A 19327-nucleotide genomic window follows, 5' to 3' on the forward strand; every position below is an offset into this window, starting at 1 on the left:
GCGGCTCGTCCTGTCCTTCACATATCTCTGCTAGGTAATTTCAGCAGACATTATCCAGCAGCAAAGGGCGGGAGGTCATATTCCTCGTAGTGCTGTTTGGATAAGCATCTGCTTCGCTTAGTAAAGGGTGCTGAAGGAATCCGGAACCGGAGGTAAGAACAAAACGCTAGTGTCTTTTAAAACTGTTTATTTCTGTCTTGCGTACGCACGCACGCACATATCTGCATTTCTTTTTTTCATTCGTGTATTTTCATATCACTCTCCTGTTTGCCATTTTATAATTGATAAAACGTGCTAAGAGAGATTTGTCGCTATTTCATAGTTAAAGTGTAAATGTAATATATAAAGGGATAAAGTGTAAAACCCACACGCAACTCTACCTAAGGTATAAGGAGAGATTGGTGTGTTGCGCGGTAGACGATCGAGGATCATCTACATTGATAAAACGTGTTAGTTGTGTTACGGTGGATATTTGCTTTGCGTACACGTGTCTCTAACAAAGGGTGAGACTCGCGTACGCAACTCAAAGGCCGACGCACGCAGCGTAAATTACGCAACGGAGCGTCCGGGTACGCCCACGTAACTCAAATCACACGATAGTGTTATTGCAACAGGCGGAAAGGTGGCAACGTGGTAAGTAGCGCAAGTCTATTTTAGTGTACGAAATTTAGATTAACAGATCCTTCTCCAAATTCACAACACATCTGGTCTAAAGAAAATTTCTGCGCAGAAATAGAAATAGAAACAAAAGTGTACATGTGGTGAGTGAGTGTTTTGTATATATAAGTTTATACAATTTTCCAGGTTGAAATTACGCAACGGAGCGTCCGGGTACGCCCACGTAACTCAAATCACACGATAGTGTTATTGCAACAGGCGGAAAGGTGGCAACGTGGTAAGTAGCGCAAGTCTATTTTAGTGTACGAAATTTAGATTAACAGATCCTTCTCCAAATTCACAACACATCTGGTCTAAAGAAAATTTCTGCGCAGAAATAGAAATAGAAACAAAAGTGTACATGTGGTGAGTGAGTGTTTTGTATATATAAGTTTATACAATTTTCCGGGTTGAACCACAAGAAGTCGAGTTCTCGCAGAGGTACATACATGTAAGTGACGTGCATGGTGGCTAGGGAGGCATCTCTGGTTAAACATAAAATTTGAGCAGTAGAGTATAGTAGACCAGGAGGTCATACTACAGACCAGGAGGTCCAGGTACAGCAGACTAAGAAGTCTGCCATAAATAAGAGAAAAGGGCACAACCCAGGGGGTTGGTGCAAAACCCATATAGGCCAATAAAGCTCTGGCTGAAGGAATTCGCAGCCGAAATTTTCGATTCCACTGGTCGCTCAGCACATAAGATTAGTTGCTTATGTGCTGAACGATTGTACCGCACGTAATTGTGTACATTAGTTAATCTGACCAGTACCATTTGTGTACGAACCCGGTTATAAAACTATTTGTACACTCTGATGTGATTTGTGTAATTTTTTATTTTCTGAAGGGAAGTTCGCTGGTCACTCAGGAATTGTCCAACAACCAATAGTTACTGGAAAGAGTAAGTGTTCTGCGGATATCCCTCGCATGTTCCAGTAAATAGAGGTTCATAGGGGCCCTGGGTCGAGTACGCCAGCGCTAAGGCAGTGTGTGGGTCGTATTGGTCGGCGTGGGCGAGTGAGTGGGGTACTCGGTAAACCTCCACCGTCAGCCTATCGTGAACATTTTGTTTTTTGTAAGGGTTCGCTGAAGACCCTGATTGAAGGTCAGAGGTGGTGAAAGCAACGCCTGCAAGTTATGGGGGCCAATTGTTCAGGAAGGGGGCGATCAACCTCGGTTCGGGTTGATTCAGTAAACCGACCAGTCGGGTCGGCAAGGTACGTAATGTGTGAAAAATATGGTTCACATACAGAGGTTTTATGTGATGAATGGGAGAGAATGACAGTGCATGACGGGGAGAAATTCCCAAGAGTAGGTAGCTTTAGCCCAGAAGTGTTGCAAAATTTAAGGAGGAGGATATGTCTCATTAAATCAACAAAGAGACGAATCCAACATTATGATTATTTGCAGTTATGGCAACAGGAGGGTGAAATACAGAGAGGATTGGCTCTGGCGGCGGGATCTAATCCTATTAAGAAATTGATAGCGACGGCCCCGCCGCCACCATACATATCAGGAGAGAAATTGGTTGCGGAGAATGACGCATTAGGGTGTAACAAACAAACACTTAGCAACTGTGTAAATGTTAATAAGTTAACAAATGCAAGTATTAACCCGTGCAAGTTGTACCCTGTTTTGAACTTTCCCCAGGAGTGTGATCAAGAGGACGAATCGGCAACAATATCGGCGCTCTCTCTAGCAGCCACCATAGCAGAGACAACAGTAGGCACAACTCCACCCACGAGATTAGTAACAAAAGCCCCTAGCGGAGGGATAGGTGAGGTCGTATCTACAGGTAAGTACGGCACCATACACTACGCTGAAACCATTTCACCACAGGCTGTAGAACCTACACAGAGTGATGTTAGTAGACTTAATCCTGTTAGGGTAATAGCAGTGCCAAATGGGAAAACTGACACGACAGGAATCACACCTGTTAGGAACATTGCCATGTACAGCCCATTTTCCCGAATGGAATTAAGAACCATAGTGTCTGAATTCCCTGACCCTAGGAAAGACTTAGTTGCTAGCCAGAAATACATCAGAGACCTAGGGAACACTTTAGAGCCCAATAACAAAGACTGGCAGGTATTGCTGAGGGCATGTTTACCCTCCAATGTCGACGCAGCTCAATTTTTAGCTGACTGTGGATTAGATCAGGATGTACCTCTTACAGATGTGTACAACAAAGATAACGTAAAAAGAATAAGTTTACAGTTAAAGGAGTATTTCCCAGCGGTAGTTAAGTGGAACAAGATTTTCTCCATTAGACAGAAAGAGTCAGAAACTGCTGCAGAATATTTTCACAGGGCATTACTAGAAATGGCAAAATACACAGGTATAGAGGACATTAAAACAAACATAAACCATCGAGAAGTAGCAGATCTGTACTAATGGATGGTTTAAAAGAGACATTAAAGACAAGGGTACAGACCACGCAACCATGTTGGCGAGGTCTGTTGGTGGCTACTTTGAGAGAGGCTGCAATTGATCACGACCGGAATATCACCCGACACAGGGAGTCACAAGGTGATAAGTTAATGACCGTAAGTATACAGGCCCTGACCACAAGGCAGCCTTTGTATAAATCACCAAACCCTGTGGGTAAGTCAAATGTAGTAACTTGTTTTTCTTGTCATAGACAGGGACACATGGCACGTAGACTGTAGAGTGAAAAATTCACAAAACTCATATCAACCCCCTAGACAACGACACGACACACGACATTGGGAGCAGGGTCCGCAGAAACGGAGTTATGAGCCACATGCAGGGGAAACAAAAAGATACCCCCCGAACAGAGACTGGCAAACTCCTGGCAGTTCCCATTTAACCCCTTCACAAGTAGTTGCTGCCAGCAGGATTCAGGGAGGTCACCATACCCAATAGGGGTGTGGCCATACCTGTAATCTGCAGCCAATAAAATTGATTGCAAGTCTTGGGAGTGAACCTGAAATTGCAATCAATGTAGCTGGTAAATCATTAAACTTTCTTGTAGACACAGGGGCGGCCAAATCAGTGATAAATTCGACAGTGGGCATGAGAACCACTGGTAAGACAATTCCAGCCATAGGGGTAACAGGAGTAGTCCAGCACTACCCTGTTAGCAAACCAGCCGAGATTACAGTAGGGCCTTTACATACCAAGCATTCCTTTTTGCTGGCTACATCGGCACCGACTAATCTCCTGGGAAGAGACTTATTGTGTAAAATGGGGTGCGTCATCTATTGTACTCCTGAAGGTGTATTCTTGGACATACCTGAGAATCACGCTCAGGAAGTGCAAGACATGTTAGACTCCCCATCAAAATTAATGTCACATACCATTATGACAAATAGGACTCCATCCCAAGCAGAAGAAATGACATCCCAGATACCAGAGTCACTTTGGACTAAAGACGGACAAGACACTGGATTGATGGCAAACGTAGCTCCAGTAGTTGTACAAGTAAAAGATGGTAGGATAGCTCCAAAAATCCCACAGTACCCTCTGAAGCCAGAGGTGGAGTTAGGAGTTTATCCAGTAATAGAGCGCTTGCTACAACAGGGCATTCTGGTAAGAACGTCCAGCACTGCCAATAGTCCCATCTTCCCTGTGAAAAAGAGTGGGGGGAGGGGTTACCGGCTAGTGCAGGATCTAAGGGGGATTAACAAAATAGTTGAGAGTCAGTTCCCCGTAGTGCCAAATCCAGCTGTCATCCTTATGCAAATCCCTCCCACTGCGAAATTTTTCACTGTTATTGACCTCTGCTCCGCTTTCTTTTCGGTACCTCTGCACCCTGACAGCCAATATTTGTTTGCATTCACATACAGAGGAGTCCAATACACATGGACTCGATTACCACAAGGTTTCATAGACAGTCCAAGTATATTTTCCCAGGCTTTGCATGATTGTTTACAGTCTTTCCAACCAGAGAGTGGATCAGTATTAATACAGTACGTGGATGATCTACTACTGTGTTCTGATTCATTGGAAGCATCCCTGAAGGATACGAAACAGCTCCTGTTTCATCTTTCAGACACAGGACACAAGGTTTCCAAAGACAAGTTGCAATTATGCCAAACTAAGGTAAAATATTTGGGACACTGTCTAACACAAGGACTGAGACACCTGACCGCTGATAGAATTCAAGCAATTAGAGACATGACTCTGCCACAAACCCAGCAACAGATCAGAACGTTTTTAGGAATGTGTGGGTATTGCCGTAACTGGATCCCAGGATTTTCCATTCTAGCATTACCTTTGCAGGAGATGGTTTCCTCAAACAAACCTGATCGGATTTCGCATACAGACGAGTCCGAGATGGCATTTGAGAGACTTAAACAGTGCCTAACGCAGGCACCAGCATTAGGTATGCCAGACTATGGGAAACCCTTTGAGCTGTACGGAACAGAAAGTGCTGGTTGCGCGGCAGGCGTCTTAACCCAAAAGCACGGTGATGCCAGCAGGCCAGTAGCATACTACAGCGCTCAGCTAGACACGGTAGCGCGATCCCTCCCCACATGCTTGCGAAGCGTTGCTGCGATAGCATTGCTAGTAACGAAAAGCGAAGATGTAGTGCTAGGTCACAACCTCACAATTCATACACCACATGCAGTGTCAGCCTTGCTAAATTCTGCCCAAACCAGGCACGTCTCATCAGCGCGGTTTACAAGATGGGAATTGGCACTAATGGCCCCCGTAAACATCACCATAAGGAGATGCAGTGCATTAAATCCTGCAACATATCTCCCAGGTGTGCCTGGACAGGCACAAAGGGTGGAGGATGAGAGTGGTGGGGAAGGAGAATTTAATACAAAGGAGGACACACATGATTGTATGGAATATTTGACCCAAAATTTTACCGCAAGGCCTGACATCAGTGACAACCCACTGGAAGATGTAGATCTAACTTTCTACACGGACGGTAGTTGTCACAGACAGTCAGACTCGGGAGACTTGTGTACTGGATATGCAGTCGTAGATGACCAAGGCACCATAGAAGCGGAACCGCTAGGCCCACCTCACTCAGCCCAGGTTGCTGAACTGGTCGCCCTAACCAGAGCATGTGAATTGGCTAAGGGCAAATCAGCCAATATCTACACCGACTATAGATACGCATTCGGGGTAGTCCATGATTTCGGAGCCCTATGGCGCCTCAGAAATTTCATGACGGCAGCTGGTACACCGGTAGCGCATGCAGCTCACATCAAAAGGCTTCTAACAGCGATACAGGAATCCGACAGAGTGGCTGTTATCAAGTGTAAAGCACACACATATAGCCAAGACCCAGTATCACTTGGTAACAGCCGAGCAGACGAAGCAGCTAAGTTAGCAGCTGGGACCCCCAGACAGACAGACACCACACAACTGATGGTATTTAATACCATCAACACACAGAAGTTGTGTGAGATGCAAAATTTGTGTTCCACACAGGAAAAGGCAGTCTGGAAGGCAAAGGGATATGGCCAGGAGTCCTCAGGACTCTGGACGGATGGACAAGGTAAACCGGTGGCCCCCAGAGCATATCTTCCATGTTTAGCTGAGGCAGCTCACGGGCTGACTCATCTGGGCAAGGAAGGGATGTGCAAGTTGGTAAGAGCATATTGGTGCGCCCCAGGATTTTCATCTCATGCAAGTAAGAGAGCAATGTCATGCCTTACATGCTTGAGAAAGAATATCGGAAAGGCAATACCAACAGAACCATCTCATATCCCACCTACAGGCGGTCCTTTTCAGGTAATACAGATTGACTTTATTCAATTACCCCCTTGTCGAAATTTGAAATATGTACTTGTTTGTATAGATGTATTCTCAAATTGGGTCGAAGCATTTCCTGCGGCCACAAATACCGCTATGTTTACTGCTAAGAAAATTGTGCAGGAATTTGTATGTAGATATGGTATCCCTAGAATAATTGAAAGTGACAGGGGTACCCATTTTACAGGTGATGTCTTTCAAGGAATGTGTAAGTTGATGGGAATTGATAGCAAGCTGCACACTCCATACCGTCCACAGGCGAGTGCGAAGGTGGAAAGAGTGAACAGCACTATTAAAAATAAACTGAGCAAAGTTATGGCAGAAACAGGATTGACATGGCCAGAAGCTCTACCCATTGTACTGTACAGCATCAGAACCACTCCCAGGTCCCCTCTTAATCTGTCTCCCTTTGAAATCTTGTTTGGTCGACAACCGCATGTTATGATTAACCCTCAGGATGATTTGAAGTGTAACAATGAAGTGACTGTAAAGTACTTGATTAACATGAGTAAACAGCTAAGGAATCAAAATGATAATTTGAAGTTGGTGATTCCTGATTTACCAGATAGTAATTGTCATGACATTGAACCTGGGGATTATGTAATGATACGGAATTTTCTACGCTCAGGTTGCCTTATTGACAGATGGGAGGGACCATACCAAGTCTTATTGACTAGCACTACAGCATTGAAAGTTGCCGAGAGAGAGACTTGGGTTCATTCGTCCCATTGTAAGAAGGTTGCTGATCCAGAGAGGTCCCGTGATAAGGAACAGACGGTAGAGGAAGTTGTATCACTGGAGTGTCTGTTCCAGGAGGACTGAGGCGGCACCTGAGCATTGAGAATCACAAGATCAAAAGCAGTTGTCGATTCCCTGTTCCCTTTTATTGTTTTTCTCCACTTCCCATCCCCCCTCCCTCAAATTATTTTTCCCCCTTCTCATTCTTCTTCGTTTCCTCCTATAAGATGGACTTGCCCCAAGAGACTGTGATCCGGATTTTCTTGTTGACCATGATGTTGACCAGAGCAGTCTGTTCCGGCGAGAGTACCATGGAGGTCGAGAGAGGTTCTGGAATGGGTTCTGATGACAGAGATGGAGGCGTAGTTTTCCGAGAACAACATAATCAACAAGCAAAGGCGAGTATCAGAAAACGATCCGATAGCATTGACCATAGAAGGAATTGTGAAGGATTGTTAGCTGAAGAAAACTGTATCTGTAGGCTCTGTGACAATGTAGTTGAGGATGGGTGCATCAAGAAATGCCAATCCAGTTTTAATATCCACATGGACCGGCATCCCTTGAGTGACTATCACTCCTTAGTGGGTAGTGTGCTAAATCAAACAGATTGTTGGGTATGCTCTCAAGTACCTCAAGGTCATAGCAAATCAGGACTAGTACCATTTCCTTTAACGATAGGGGAGGTACTTGAGCTAAGTGGTGGGAGGCCGGTGGACAGGAGGTTTAATATCTCCAGTCCTCCTAGTTTGAAGCTCCACCAATATCATGTGGATAGATCCCTCATATGTTTTAACATTTCCAATCCCCGAAAGCCGCGAAATTGGGAAGTGTCATGGAGTAACCAAACCATGACCTTTTCATATAGAGCAGATAGAATGCCGACAGATACAGAGCTTATACGCCACATAGCCAGTAGAGGAAAATCTTTCCGATATAGGTATACCCTAGGAAATAGGATTACGAGAGTTGGAGAGGTATCACCAGGATACTGTGCACATATCGTACAAGCTGATACGTGTACTAGACAGATGGGAGAATTAGGGTTAGGAGATTTCACATGGAAGATGTGTAATATGGTTATGTCCTACTCCGTCCCATATGTTCTCCCCGATGATGCATATTTCATATGCGGGAGGAAGGCGTATAAGTGGTTTGCCCCAAACTCTGAAGGATTGTGTTATATTGGAAAAGTACTGCCTGAAGTAATGACTGTATCACATGCCAAAATGAAAGATATACACCGTGTTGCCCAAGCTCCTTATACTCACACCCATTACGAGCACGTAGTTAAACGGCACCTGATAGAAAGAACAGAGCATCCGGCCTCTGACATGATCCATGAAACCACCGGGATTCAGTTTCTAATCGCGTTAGACATCACTCGCACCGCCAGAGGAGTGTTGAATTATAAATACATATCTGCGCTCGCAAATTTGTTAGACAATATCACAGAAATGTATGATGACACGTTTAGGTATACTGGAAGAGAACTTCAAGCTTATAAAACAGAACTGGTTCAGCATAGAATGATTCTCAATTATCTCACGGCAGTGACAGGTGGATATTGTGTCACACTGGCAACGCAGTACGGCGTGAAATGTTGCACATATATTACAAATAGTACCGAGGACCCGGTCGAGGTCATAGACCAAAAGATGGACGATATTCTCCAACTGAAGTGGGAATTTCGCAGGAGACACAATCTCACTCTTGCTGCTGTAGGTAATGAGCTGACTGGTTGGGTGTCATGGTTGAACCCGCGAAATTGGTTCTCTGGTTTAGGAGAATGGGCTCAAGGAGTCATAATGGATGTTGGGAAGTTTCTCCTATGTATCTTAGGTGTTATCATAACGATTGGCTTGATATTTAGATGCGGTCAGGCTTTAACGAAGTGTAAACGAAGTACCAGGGTGATGAGTTTAAGGAGTGAGGAAATTGTAATTCCAATGGATTTGATTTATGACCCAAATGTAGAAACAATGATGTGATGAAAATGCGATTTCTACGGTCCGTTTCTTTCACCTGTTTTTCCGTTTTCTCCAAGGTAAAAAGACCCACTTGGACGAGGTATTTGATGATCCTGTATACAGACAACTGATGGATTAAAGAAGAAGTTTTGACAACCTTATACACAGATATTTGATGAACTTTGCCATAGACCCCCAGTTTCCCTAGAAATTTTTAAATTACGCTAGCCCAACACTTTTGTAAGTCTATGGACATTGACAAAGCTTTTTGCCCACACGCCTTTTGGCAAAAGCACAAAGAAGACTGCATTCAACAGACACCGAACAAGACTTCAACCGACAAATGTTCATTTACCTGACATAGAATACCACTGCATTTACCGTAATTATGTCTTTTCTTCATCTCTACAACCTTCAGGTAATTACACACATAGTCGATAGGGAATACAGGCACAGATATCAGCAATCACATATTCCCCCATTCATGTATCATCAACTAAAATGTGCTCCCCATTTTGTTACAACCACAGCCGAAAAGAGCTCGGTAAAGTTTGACAGCCCATCCACAGACCCGTACCACGGGATAAGAAGGAATTCAAATGTATACTTCGCAATGCCTCGAAGCTTGATTTAAAACACGTACGGCACGATGATACATGACCCCCAAACACGGATTCATACACACATGCTTCTGCTATCTCACTAGGTCATACCCTTTTCCTACCTTCTCCTCTCCTCCCCTACCCAACCATGTAAATGTATTAACCCATGACATATATTTTTCTCTTTTTGAAATGTTTTAGGAAGTGGCAGTTATTGTTGACTGCCAAAGGGTGGACTGTCAAAGTCAGAAAAATATCACGATGCACACTGCCATATTTGCACCTCATATGTGTCCCTGCTGCGCATGCGTGCGCTCTCCCGTGCGTGCGCATACTCGCTGTTGCGGGCACCCGCAGGCGCACGGTATGCGCATTTACGGTAGAGATTGTATGCGTCTAGCGGGCGACTCTTTCGTTACATATTTTCACTATATAATGTATTTTGTAGATAATGGTCCCTTTGATAGAATCTGAAAGTTTAGTTAATGTAGCATGTTCATGGACAGAGAAATCCCTCTTTGTTTGATACGAAGGGTCAGACAGGAGTAATACAGTGGTGTTTAGTATCCATCGGAAGAATATTTAATTAGCAATATTCCGGTGTTGGTTTGAAGCGAATTAATCGCTCGTGCGAATAGTTATGGACATAAGAAGTTTATGTCCATTTACTATTATTTGCACTTACTTATCCATGCGGCGGGAAACCTAGTTTCCCACCCACCTGAGCAGTTGGAAATCGTCACAGCCCACCTGTATGAATCAACCTATGACCTTTTGTTATAATGCGAGGAGGAATTCCTGTGTCCAATGAACAATGAGATTGTAGGGACCATTGAATTGTATTGTGTGTGGGGCATAAATAGACAAGCCGATCACATCCAGCTCTCACTCTTCAACGGTTCTCATTGCTGAAAATCGGGAGCTGGATGTCCAGAGGCGCATGCGATCGTTCCCCTTTGTGCGTAAGTTTTCTCCGCAATCATATTGTCTTTCTTGTTATTATGGGCCATATCTTTCTCTCTCTCTCTTCTCTTTCTCTCGTATTCTCTTAAATGTAATTGTATTGTATTTACTGTGTAGTTATCTGGTTAGTTAGTCTATGTTATATTGTAGTGTGTGACTTGTATTGTATTATTCTTTTTGCAAGTATAACATTCATATAAGGCGTTAGACCCTAAGCACGGTATCTGTGTATTTCTTATAGTGTTAAGTATTCACAGAGCGTCGGTGACGCTCAAACAGCTTTTAAGTTAATAAGGTTACACTGTGTTGCATCTACACCCTATCTCTACACTAAGGTTTTACAGCATATTACATTGTTTATGGTTTAGATTTAAAGGTTTAACATTGTGAGCGTCTGCGCCGCTCGTGATCTCCTCGTGGTCTCGAGCATCCGCTACGCTGATAGCGTAGCATTAAGGTAGTCGCTCACCTATAGTGTGTCCGATACCAACAGCGTACTCTCGCGAGCGTTTGTATCGCTCAAGCGGCCCGCTCCCGATACAGCGTCCGCTACGCTATAGCGAACCATTATGTTAGTCGGCAGCCAATAGCGTGCCTGCCTATGATCTCTTGGCCGTGAGCGAACGTGACGCTTGAGCGTCTCGACCTCGGCTAAGCGATCGCTACGCAACGTGCGTACCCTTACGGTACTCCATACGTCAATAGCGTACAGTGTTCTTAGGCCTCTTAAAGGGTTTTAAATAAGATAAATATTTAGCTTTATCAATGTGTATAGATGTGTATAGATAAATATATATATATATATATATATATATATATATACAACAGTTTCTTATATAGTGCAGCAAATTCCATTTGCTTTAAATTATATATTTACTGCATTGTGGAGAGGAGCAGCAATCCATCCCAGAGAACCGGTATTGGTACATTATAGTGGTCATTTGTAGGACAGCGAGTGCCATTATCACAGCCGTATATTTATATATATATATATATATATGTGTTTTTACCTGATGAAAATGACAAAGTAAAGTCATTGAAACGTTGTTAATTCATTATGCGATGAAGTGACCTTTCTCCTAGCCGCCATGAGTGCCGCACATCCGGAATTGGTAACTATATTACTGTGGAGGCACCCGGTGCATGAAATTATGTATTGGGAGAGCCGGGCACACCGGACTGTGTATATATACACAGTCCGGTATATATATACAGGTTGAGTATCCCTTATCCAAAATGCTTGGGACGAGAAGTATTTTGGATATCGAATTTTTCCGTATTTTGGAATAATTGCATACCATAATGAGATATCATGGTGATGGGACCTAAGTCTAAGCACAGAATACATTTATGTTTCATATACACCTTATACACACAGCCTGAAGGTCAATTTAGCCAATTTTTTAAATAATTTTGTGCATTAAACAAAGTGTGTGTACATTCACACAATTCATTTATGTTTCATATACACCTTATACACACATCGTGAAGGTCATTTAATACAATACTTTTAATAACTTTGTGTATTAAACAAAGTTTGTTTACATTGTGCAATCAAAAAACAAAGATTTCACTATTTCACTCTGACTCAAAAAATTCCGTATTTCGGAATATTCCGTATTTGGATATGGGTTACTCAACCTGTATATATATATATATATATATATATATATATATATATATATATACTTCCATAATAAAGGTACACTCACCAGGGACTTGTTTTTCATGCAAACAGCTCCATAAGGAATTTTATTACTCACATCACCAGTGCAAAAACATGAAAGGTCGACGTTTCGGTTAGCTTAATGTAACCTTTTTCAAGACAGCAAATCCGGACAGTAGGAGAGACAGAGACAACCTGTGAGCTGCCCCGGGCCTCCTTATATACATATACACATTACCCCTCCCCCTTTCACAGGTAACAAACTGAATGGCACCTTATAAACATCACCACACTCCTCAGAGTACAAGGGGTCATCTTAGATACATCCCCTGATGTGCACACTATCATTAGATAACCTTACCTGAGCAAATAAAAACTTAATAGTACTATCAGCGCCGCTGAACTTCCGGTCTGCATTCCACCAGACCGGAAGTAAGCTGGTAGTGCGTTCCGGAAGTGCCGATGGTAGCACTCACACAGCGCTCACTTGTAAATACCTTCCCTGTTGTTGGGGAAACAGTTACATAGGGAACCTAATTGACACCAACAGGCTAATAATAAACATTGTGGGCATAATATAGGAGTACCAAAGCAACTCACAGCCACAAATAGTAATAACTAACAAACAAAAAAAAACCAACCATATAAAAACATCATGCAGAATGCAATATTGCATTTATTAGCATAGGTACGTATGCATTTTTGCGTACTACGGTACTTTGCGGATTACCGCATTTTACCCTTATTACAGTAGAACATGCAGTTGCTAATGAAAGCCATATTGTTACACATGTTCATACTCCAAACGTACACATAAATTACACATAAGATGATTTAATATCAGACTTTAGTATCTAGCAACATTAAGGTTAGATACAATGGGGAGAAAAAAGAAGGCTCTTGTGTGGGCGCACTCTTGTAGAAAAAAGTAAATTTGATATGATAATTGAGATGAAATATTTAAAACGTAACTTTTATTAGCTTTTATTACAAGAAGGGTTCTTACCGGAGATCTATCCTTCAAAATGCAACATAGAAAGCATCTTGGTAAAATAAAATGTTCTGGTCTCTTATTGGTAAAGAGTGTGTGGAAGGGTGGTAGACATTAGTTGGTCATACCCCCGTTCCCCTTGACCAGTACAGACTTGCTGTATTGATGGAACCACGGGGTGGTCAAGACACAAAAATAATGGCTATGCTCTCTTGGCTTATAGAAGATTAGAGAAATGATCAGAAGTCACAACTCTGGGTATAGTACAGGAAAAATGACATGCACCTATCTGGATTCAAGACAATGATAACGGTAGAAGCAGGTATGGCACCTCACGTAAATGGTGCCCGTGACCAATAGGTCTGGAGGTTACTAAATAGGAAAAAGTGGTGATACTGCTGTTGGTGTTGCTACCACATAAGTGAGGAAAATCCTACTCTACAACACCAGGTATTCACAGGTGGTCTCCCTTCCTGGTACTGACCTGGCCCAACGCTGTTTAGCTTCCAAGATCAGACGAGATTGGGCGCTGGCAGCGTGGTATGGTAGTAGAGAATTTTATGTGAACACCAATGAGAGTGCACCTATTTACGAATACTGAAAATTAGGACCGACAGAAAGGAAATAGCAGAAAGATCGTGCAAATGAGTGGATCTGCTTTTCACGTTAGACCCGATCCGAAATTCCCACTCACGTAGTGCAATGTACCGGGAATCGTGAATGAGAGTCCACGAAAAGTGGTGATCTATAGAAGATTGGAGTTGTGAGAATTGACACTGTAAATTACAGTCAGAGAAATCCCTGACTGCTGGTATGTTATGGTTTGTCCAAACAGATAGTACATGAAAAGGAATGCTAGTGGAACCAGGTGAATACGTAGTCAATCTGGTAATGCAGTTTTTTTAAAACTCAGGAGGAGGTTTGAAATCTGTAGAATTATGTGCTGAGATGTCAAATTCACCAAAACTGCACAAACATATATCTGTTAACCGTATGTATTAGCTGATGAATCATAGGATATTTGCCTCGTAACCTCAGATAGGATGTAAAATGCTTGAAACATATAATAGGTATATGCTAATTATATGCATGCATCAATTGCTGTGAGGAGGCAGGAATAGAAATAGATGAGAACCAACACATTCATAAATGTAACAGATATATTAGTCATATGTGTAAACTGGTGACATTTAAGATATTAGCTGATTTTCAACAGGGTGCTAAATGCTAGGTAAATGCTAATAAAGACCTCTAGTCAATCACCCCTATGATACACACTCAATGCAAGATAATTAAAGCAGTTCTGCTGAGATTTGCAATAGGAGTTGCTATCCGTGGCATGCAGCCACAGGATAGTGGGGCTTACGGTTTCACCAGAGATATGAGAGAGCCAAGAGAGCAGAGAAGGTAGATGTGGCTAAATGCCAAGATGCAGTAGTGTCGACGAGACCCCTTTTCCTGGATGCGGAAGACGCGTTTCGCCCTAAGGCTTGTTCACTTCCGGAACCCGCATCTACCTTCTCTGCTCTCTTGGCTCTCTCATATCTCTGGTGAAACCGTAAGCCCCACTATCCTGTGGCTGCATGCCACGGATAGCAACTCCTATTGCAAATCTCAGCAGAACTGCTTTAATTATCTTGCATTGAGTGTGTATCATAGGGGTGATTGACTAGAGGTCTTTATTAGCATTTACCTAGCATTTAGCACCCTGTTGAAAATCAGCTAATATCTTAAATGTCACCAGTTTACACATATGACTAATATATCTGTTACATTTATGAATGTGTTGGTTCTCATCTATTTCTATTCCTGCCTCCTCACAGCAATTGATGCATGCATATAATTAGCATATACCTATTATATGTTTCAAGCATTTTACATCCTATCTGAGGTTACGAGGCAAATATCCTATGATTCATCAGCTAATACATACGGTTAACAGATATATGTTTGTGCAGTTTTGGTGAATTTGACATCTCAGCACATAATTCTACAGATTTCAAACCTCCTCCTGAGTTTTAAAAAAACTGCATTACCAGATTGACTACGTATTCACCTGGTTCCACTAGCATTCCTTTTCATGTACTATCTGTTTGGACAAACCATAACATACCAGCAGTCAGGGATTTCTCTGACTGTAATTTACAGTGTCAATTCTCACAACTCCAATCTTCTATAGATCACCACTTTTCGTGGACTCTCATTCACGATTCCCGGTACATTGCACTACGTGAGTGGGAATTTCGGATCGGGTCTAACGTGAAAAGCAGATCCACTCATTTGCACGATCTTTCTGCTATTTCCTTTCTGTCGGTCCTAATTTTCAGTATTCGTAAATAGGTGCACTCTCATTGGTGTTCACATAAAATTCTCTACTACCATACCACGCTGCCAGCGCCCGATCTCGTCTGATCTTGGAAGCTAAACAGCGTTGGGCCAGGTCAGTACCAGGAAGGGAGACCACCTGTGAATACCTGGTGTTGTAGAGTAGGATTTTCCTCACTTATGTGGTAGCAACACCAACAGCAGTATCACCACTTTTTCCTATTTAGTAACCTCCAGACCTATTGGTCACGGGCACCATTTACGTGAGGTGCCATACCTGCTTCTACCGTTATCATTGTCTTGAATCCAGATAGGTGCATGTCATTTTTCCTGTACTATACCCAGAGGAGTGACTTCTGATCATTTCTCTAATCTTCTATAAGCCAAGAGAGCATAGCCATTATTTTTGTGTCTTGACCACCCCGTGGTTCCATCAATACAGCAAGTCTGTACTGGTCAAGGGGAACGGGGGTATGACCAACTAATGTCTACCACCCTTCCACACACTCTTTACCAATAAGAGACCAGAACATTTTATTTTACCAAGATGCTTTCTATGTTGCATTTTGAAGGATAGATCTCCGGTAAGAACCCTTCTTGTAATAAAAGCTAATAAAAGTTACGTTTTAAATATTTCATCTCAATTATCATATCAAATTTACTTTTTTCTACAAGAGTGCGCCCACACAAGAGCCTTCTTTTTTCTCCCCATTGTATCAAAGTTTGCATACTTTCTGGCTCTGGGTGCACCACCAACTAGGACAAAATTAACATCTATACGTATATTCTATACAATATTGAAAGGGCTATTTTTTGCCCCTTTTCTCCCCTATTTATTTAGGGAAACCTATTGTCCAAATTTGGTTTTTTCTTCTCTAATTCTAGCATTATTCCTGATTAGTCCATCCGGTGCCGGATCGCCCTAGGTTTCTGAACATTAAGGTTAGATCAGGAGACAGCATTTCACATAGCACAGGTTTAGAAGCATGATATCACATCTTATTTTATATCGTCATATTCAGCTCTCTATGTGCTGCACCCCGGTATGTGCGGACAGAATATCGCAACACGCTATTGGGAGAAATGTATTATATGTGAAATATTGTGCATTGTGATGGGTGTGTAACTAGCTGGTTTGAATTACCTGCATGGTGGGAGCTTGAGGGTATCAACAGTCACATTCCTGAGAACAATACCTTTGAATGGACCAATGGACCACCGAGTTATGAAAATGTTTACATCACGGACCAATAGGAACAGCGTGTTTATTATTGTATAGTGCGTGTTAGAAGCTACTGTATAAATACAGTTGCTTGGATCCGTTCCAGAGATCTCCTATCTCAGAACTATCACGGTTATCTGCTGACGACTGTTGCCTAGATCCAGGGTGGTGCTTGCGTATATATATCAGCTGTAACATACTCTGACGGTGTGTATAATACTTGCTGTTTACCTGTATTTCTGTACTTGTGTTATTTTACCTTTTTCTGTTAGTATTAAATCTGTATGTGCGGTGGACCACATTACAAATGTATATGGTTTCATACTGGGATTCTTTAAGGTATTTGCGTGCACATAACCGCACTTAAGGTAAACTTCGTATTTCTACGCTAACCACATCCGCAACAATATACTGTGCTTTGTTATTAATATTTTTAACTTAACAGTTGGGGGCTCTTTCTGGGCGCTACGACCTAAAGGAGTGTACAAATCAAACGAACTCTGGTTTATCAGCAGATGGTGGATGTCATTTAAAAGGTAAAAACTATTTTTGTTTTATTTTAAAGTTAGCATCTGATGTTGAGAAACCGCGCCTGTTTGTGTGCTCTGAATTGGCGCTAGCATGAATTCAGGGACGATAAAGAAATTTATTTTCTCTATCACGTATAAACATATATATATATTTGAAACAGGACGTAAATTGTTGTATTGTTGCCATAAGTTGAATAAGTGCATATTGATAGAGTGGGTCTGTTTCAGTTTGGATTGTGTTTTAGCGGGAAGCTGTGCAAGCGTTAATCGCATAAGCATAGATAATAAGTATATATAGCAATCGGGCTCTGTGGTTACGGAGATTGATTGATATGCAGTGGGACTTTGAATATTATGCAATTTTGTTTGTAAGGAGTAATATATATAGATTTGTGGTGGCTTTTAAGTTTTAAAGTGAGTACGCTTTTGTGGTGCAGCCTGGGCCTCTGACACATGGTTGTTGACTACGTAATCAGATGCTCGGACACGCACAAGCATAATCATGCATGAGGTACACACAAGCATGCGCTCAATTGCACATGCTTAATCATACGCGCCTACACGTACGTGTGTCCATAAACAAGTACACAAGGGAATAAAGGTTATTATTGTAAGCTTTATAGGGTAACAATTCAAACTGAAAACAATCATTGATAATATGTTTAGCGAACTGTATGATACAGCCTCTGGGAAATTATTGCCAGTTTCTTCTAAGGGACTTTTCTGTACAGAAAAATCCAAGTGTGCAAGTGTGGGCATTGAAAGTAAACATATGATTGTTGAACCAGAGAGGTATACCGCAAGTAACACTGGATTAGTGAAGTCCAGTGGCATATGGCTCGCTACCATATGTTATTATTATTATTATTTAATTATAATAATAATAATTATTATTATTTAAATTTACAGTATATGTGATTATTGAGTTTTGTTGGAGCGCAGGGTATTTGGAAATCGCTCAAGGTGGTAGGGACGTAGCCTTGTGAAATCGTCTCTGTGATTGTAGGGCACACAGATAATAAGTACCTTTGTGCCATGCAATTGGACCACACAGTTGCGTATAATGGTGGTCATTCCGAGTTGTTCGCTCGCTACCGATTTTCGCAGTGCAGCGATTAAGAGAAAAAACTGCAAAAATGCGCATGCGCATGGTACGCAGCGCACATGCGCTAAGTACTTTCACACAAAACTTTGTAGATTTACACAAGGTCGAGCGACGTTTTTTCATCGCTCGAGTGGTCGTAGTGTGATTGACAGGAAGTGGGTGTTTCTGGGTGGTAACTGGCCGTTTTCAGGGAGTGTGCTAAAAAACGCAGGCGTGCCAGGTAAAAACGCAGGAGTAGCTGGAGAAACGGGGGAGTGGCTGGCCGAACGCAGGGCGTGTCAAACCAGGAACTAAACGTACTGAGGTGATCGCAGTCTAGGAGTAGGTCTGGAGCTACTCAGAAACTGCAGCAAATGATTTAGTAGCAGTTCTGCTAATCTTTCGTTCGCTATTTTGCTAAGCTAAGATACACTCCCAGAGGGTGGCAGCCTAGCGTTTGCAATGCTGCTAAAAGCAGCTAGCGAGCGAACAACTCGGAATGAGGGCCAATATCTTATCACATATTATACGCAAACGTGAAGGACACTGTGAAGTCAGGCTGCACTGCAAGGTGGTGATTGGTGCGGGTCTCTGATGGAATGAAGACACAGGAGCTGGAATACCTGGAATTTAATAATCAACCACAGAGAGCAGAGACAGGTTACACTGGTAATGACAGCCAAAGCATTGACAACTTCCTGGTTAAGGATCAGTCCCTTTATGCCCTCAGCAGTGCAGGGATTGGATGAGCAATCAGGCAGTGTTCAGCAATGCAGTGGATTGGTGGAAATAGCGTCATGTGATTAGGACCAACATCACTGCGCCCATACTGGCACTTGGAGGGAAA

The 19327-nt window shown here is 42.4% G+C and overlaps 2 non-coding genes across 2 annotated transcripts; one reads left to right on the top strand and one right to left on the bottom strand.

Moving 5' to 3' along the window:
• Positions 1-13754: 13754 nt before the first annotated feature.
• LOC134930016 (5S ribosomal RNA) lies at positions 13755-13873 on the bottom strand. Its single transcript, XR_010178659.1, has one exon. It is a non-coding gene; the product is annotated as a 5S ribosomal RNA (ribosomal RNA).
• Positions 13874-15689: 1816 nt separating this feature from the next.
• Positions 15690-15808, top strand: LOC134930095 (5S ribosomal RNA). The gene has a single exon (XR_010178666.1). It is a non-coding gene; the product is annotated as a 5S ribosomal RNA (ribosomal RNA).
• The last annotated feature ends 3519 nt before the right edge of the window (positions 15809-19327 follow it).

This window comes from Pseudophryne corroboree, chromosome 5 (assembly GCF_028390025.1).
Source record: "Pseudophryne corroboree isolate aPseCor3 chromosome 5, aPseCor3.hap2, whole genome shotgun sequence".
NCBI lineage: Eukaryota > Metazoa > Chordata > Amphibia > Anura > Myobatrachidae > Pseudophryne > Pseudophryne corroboree.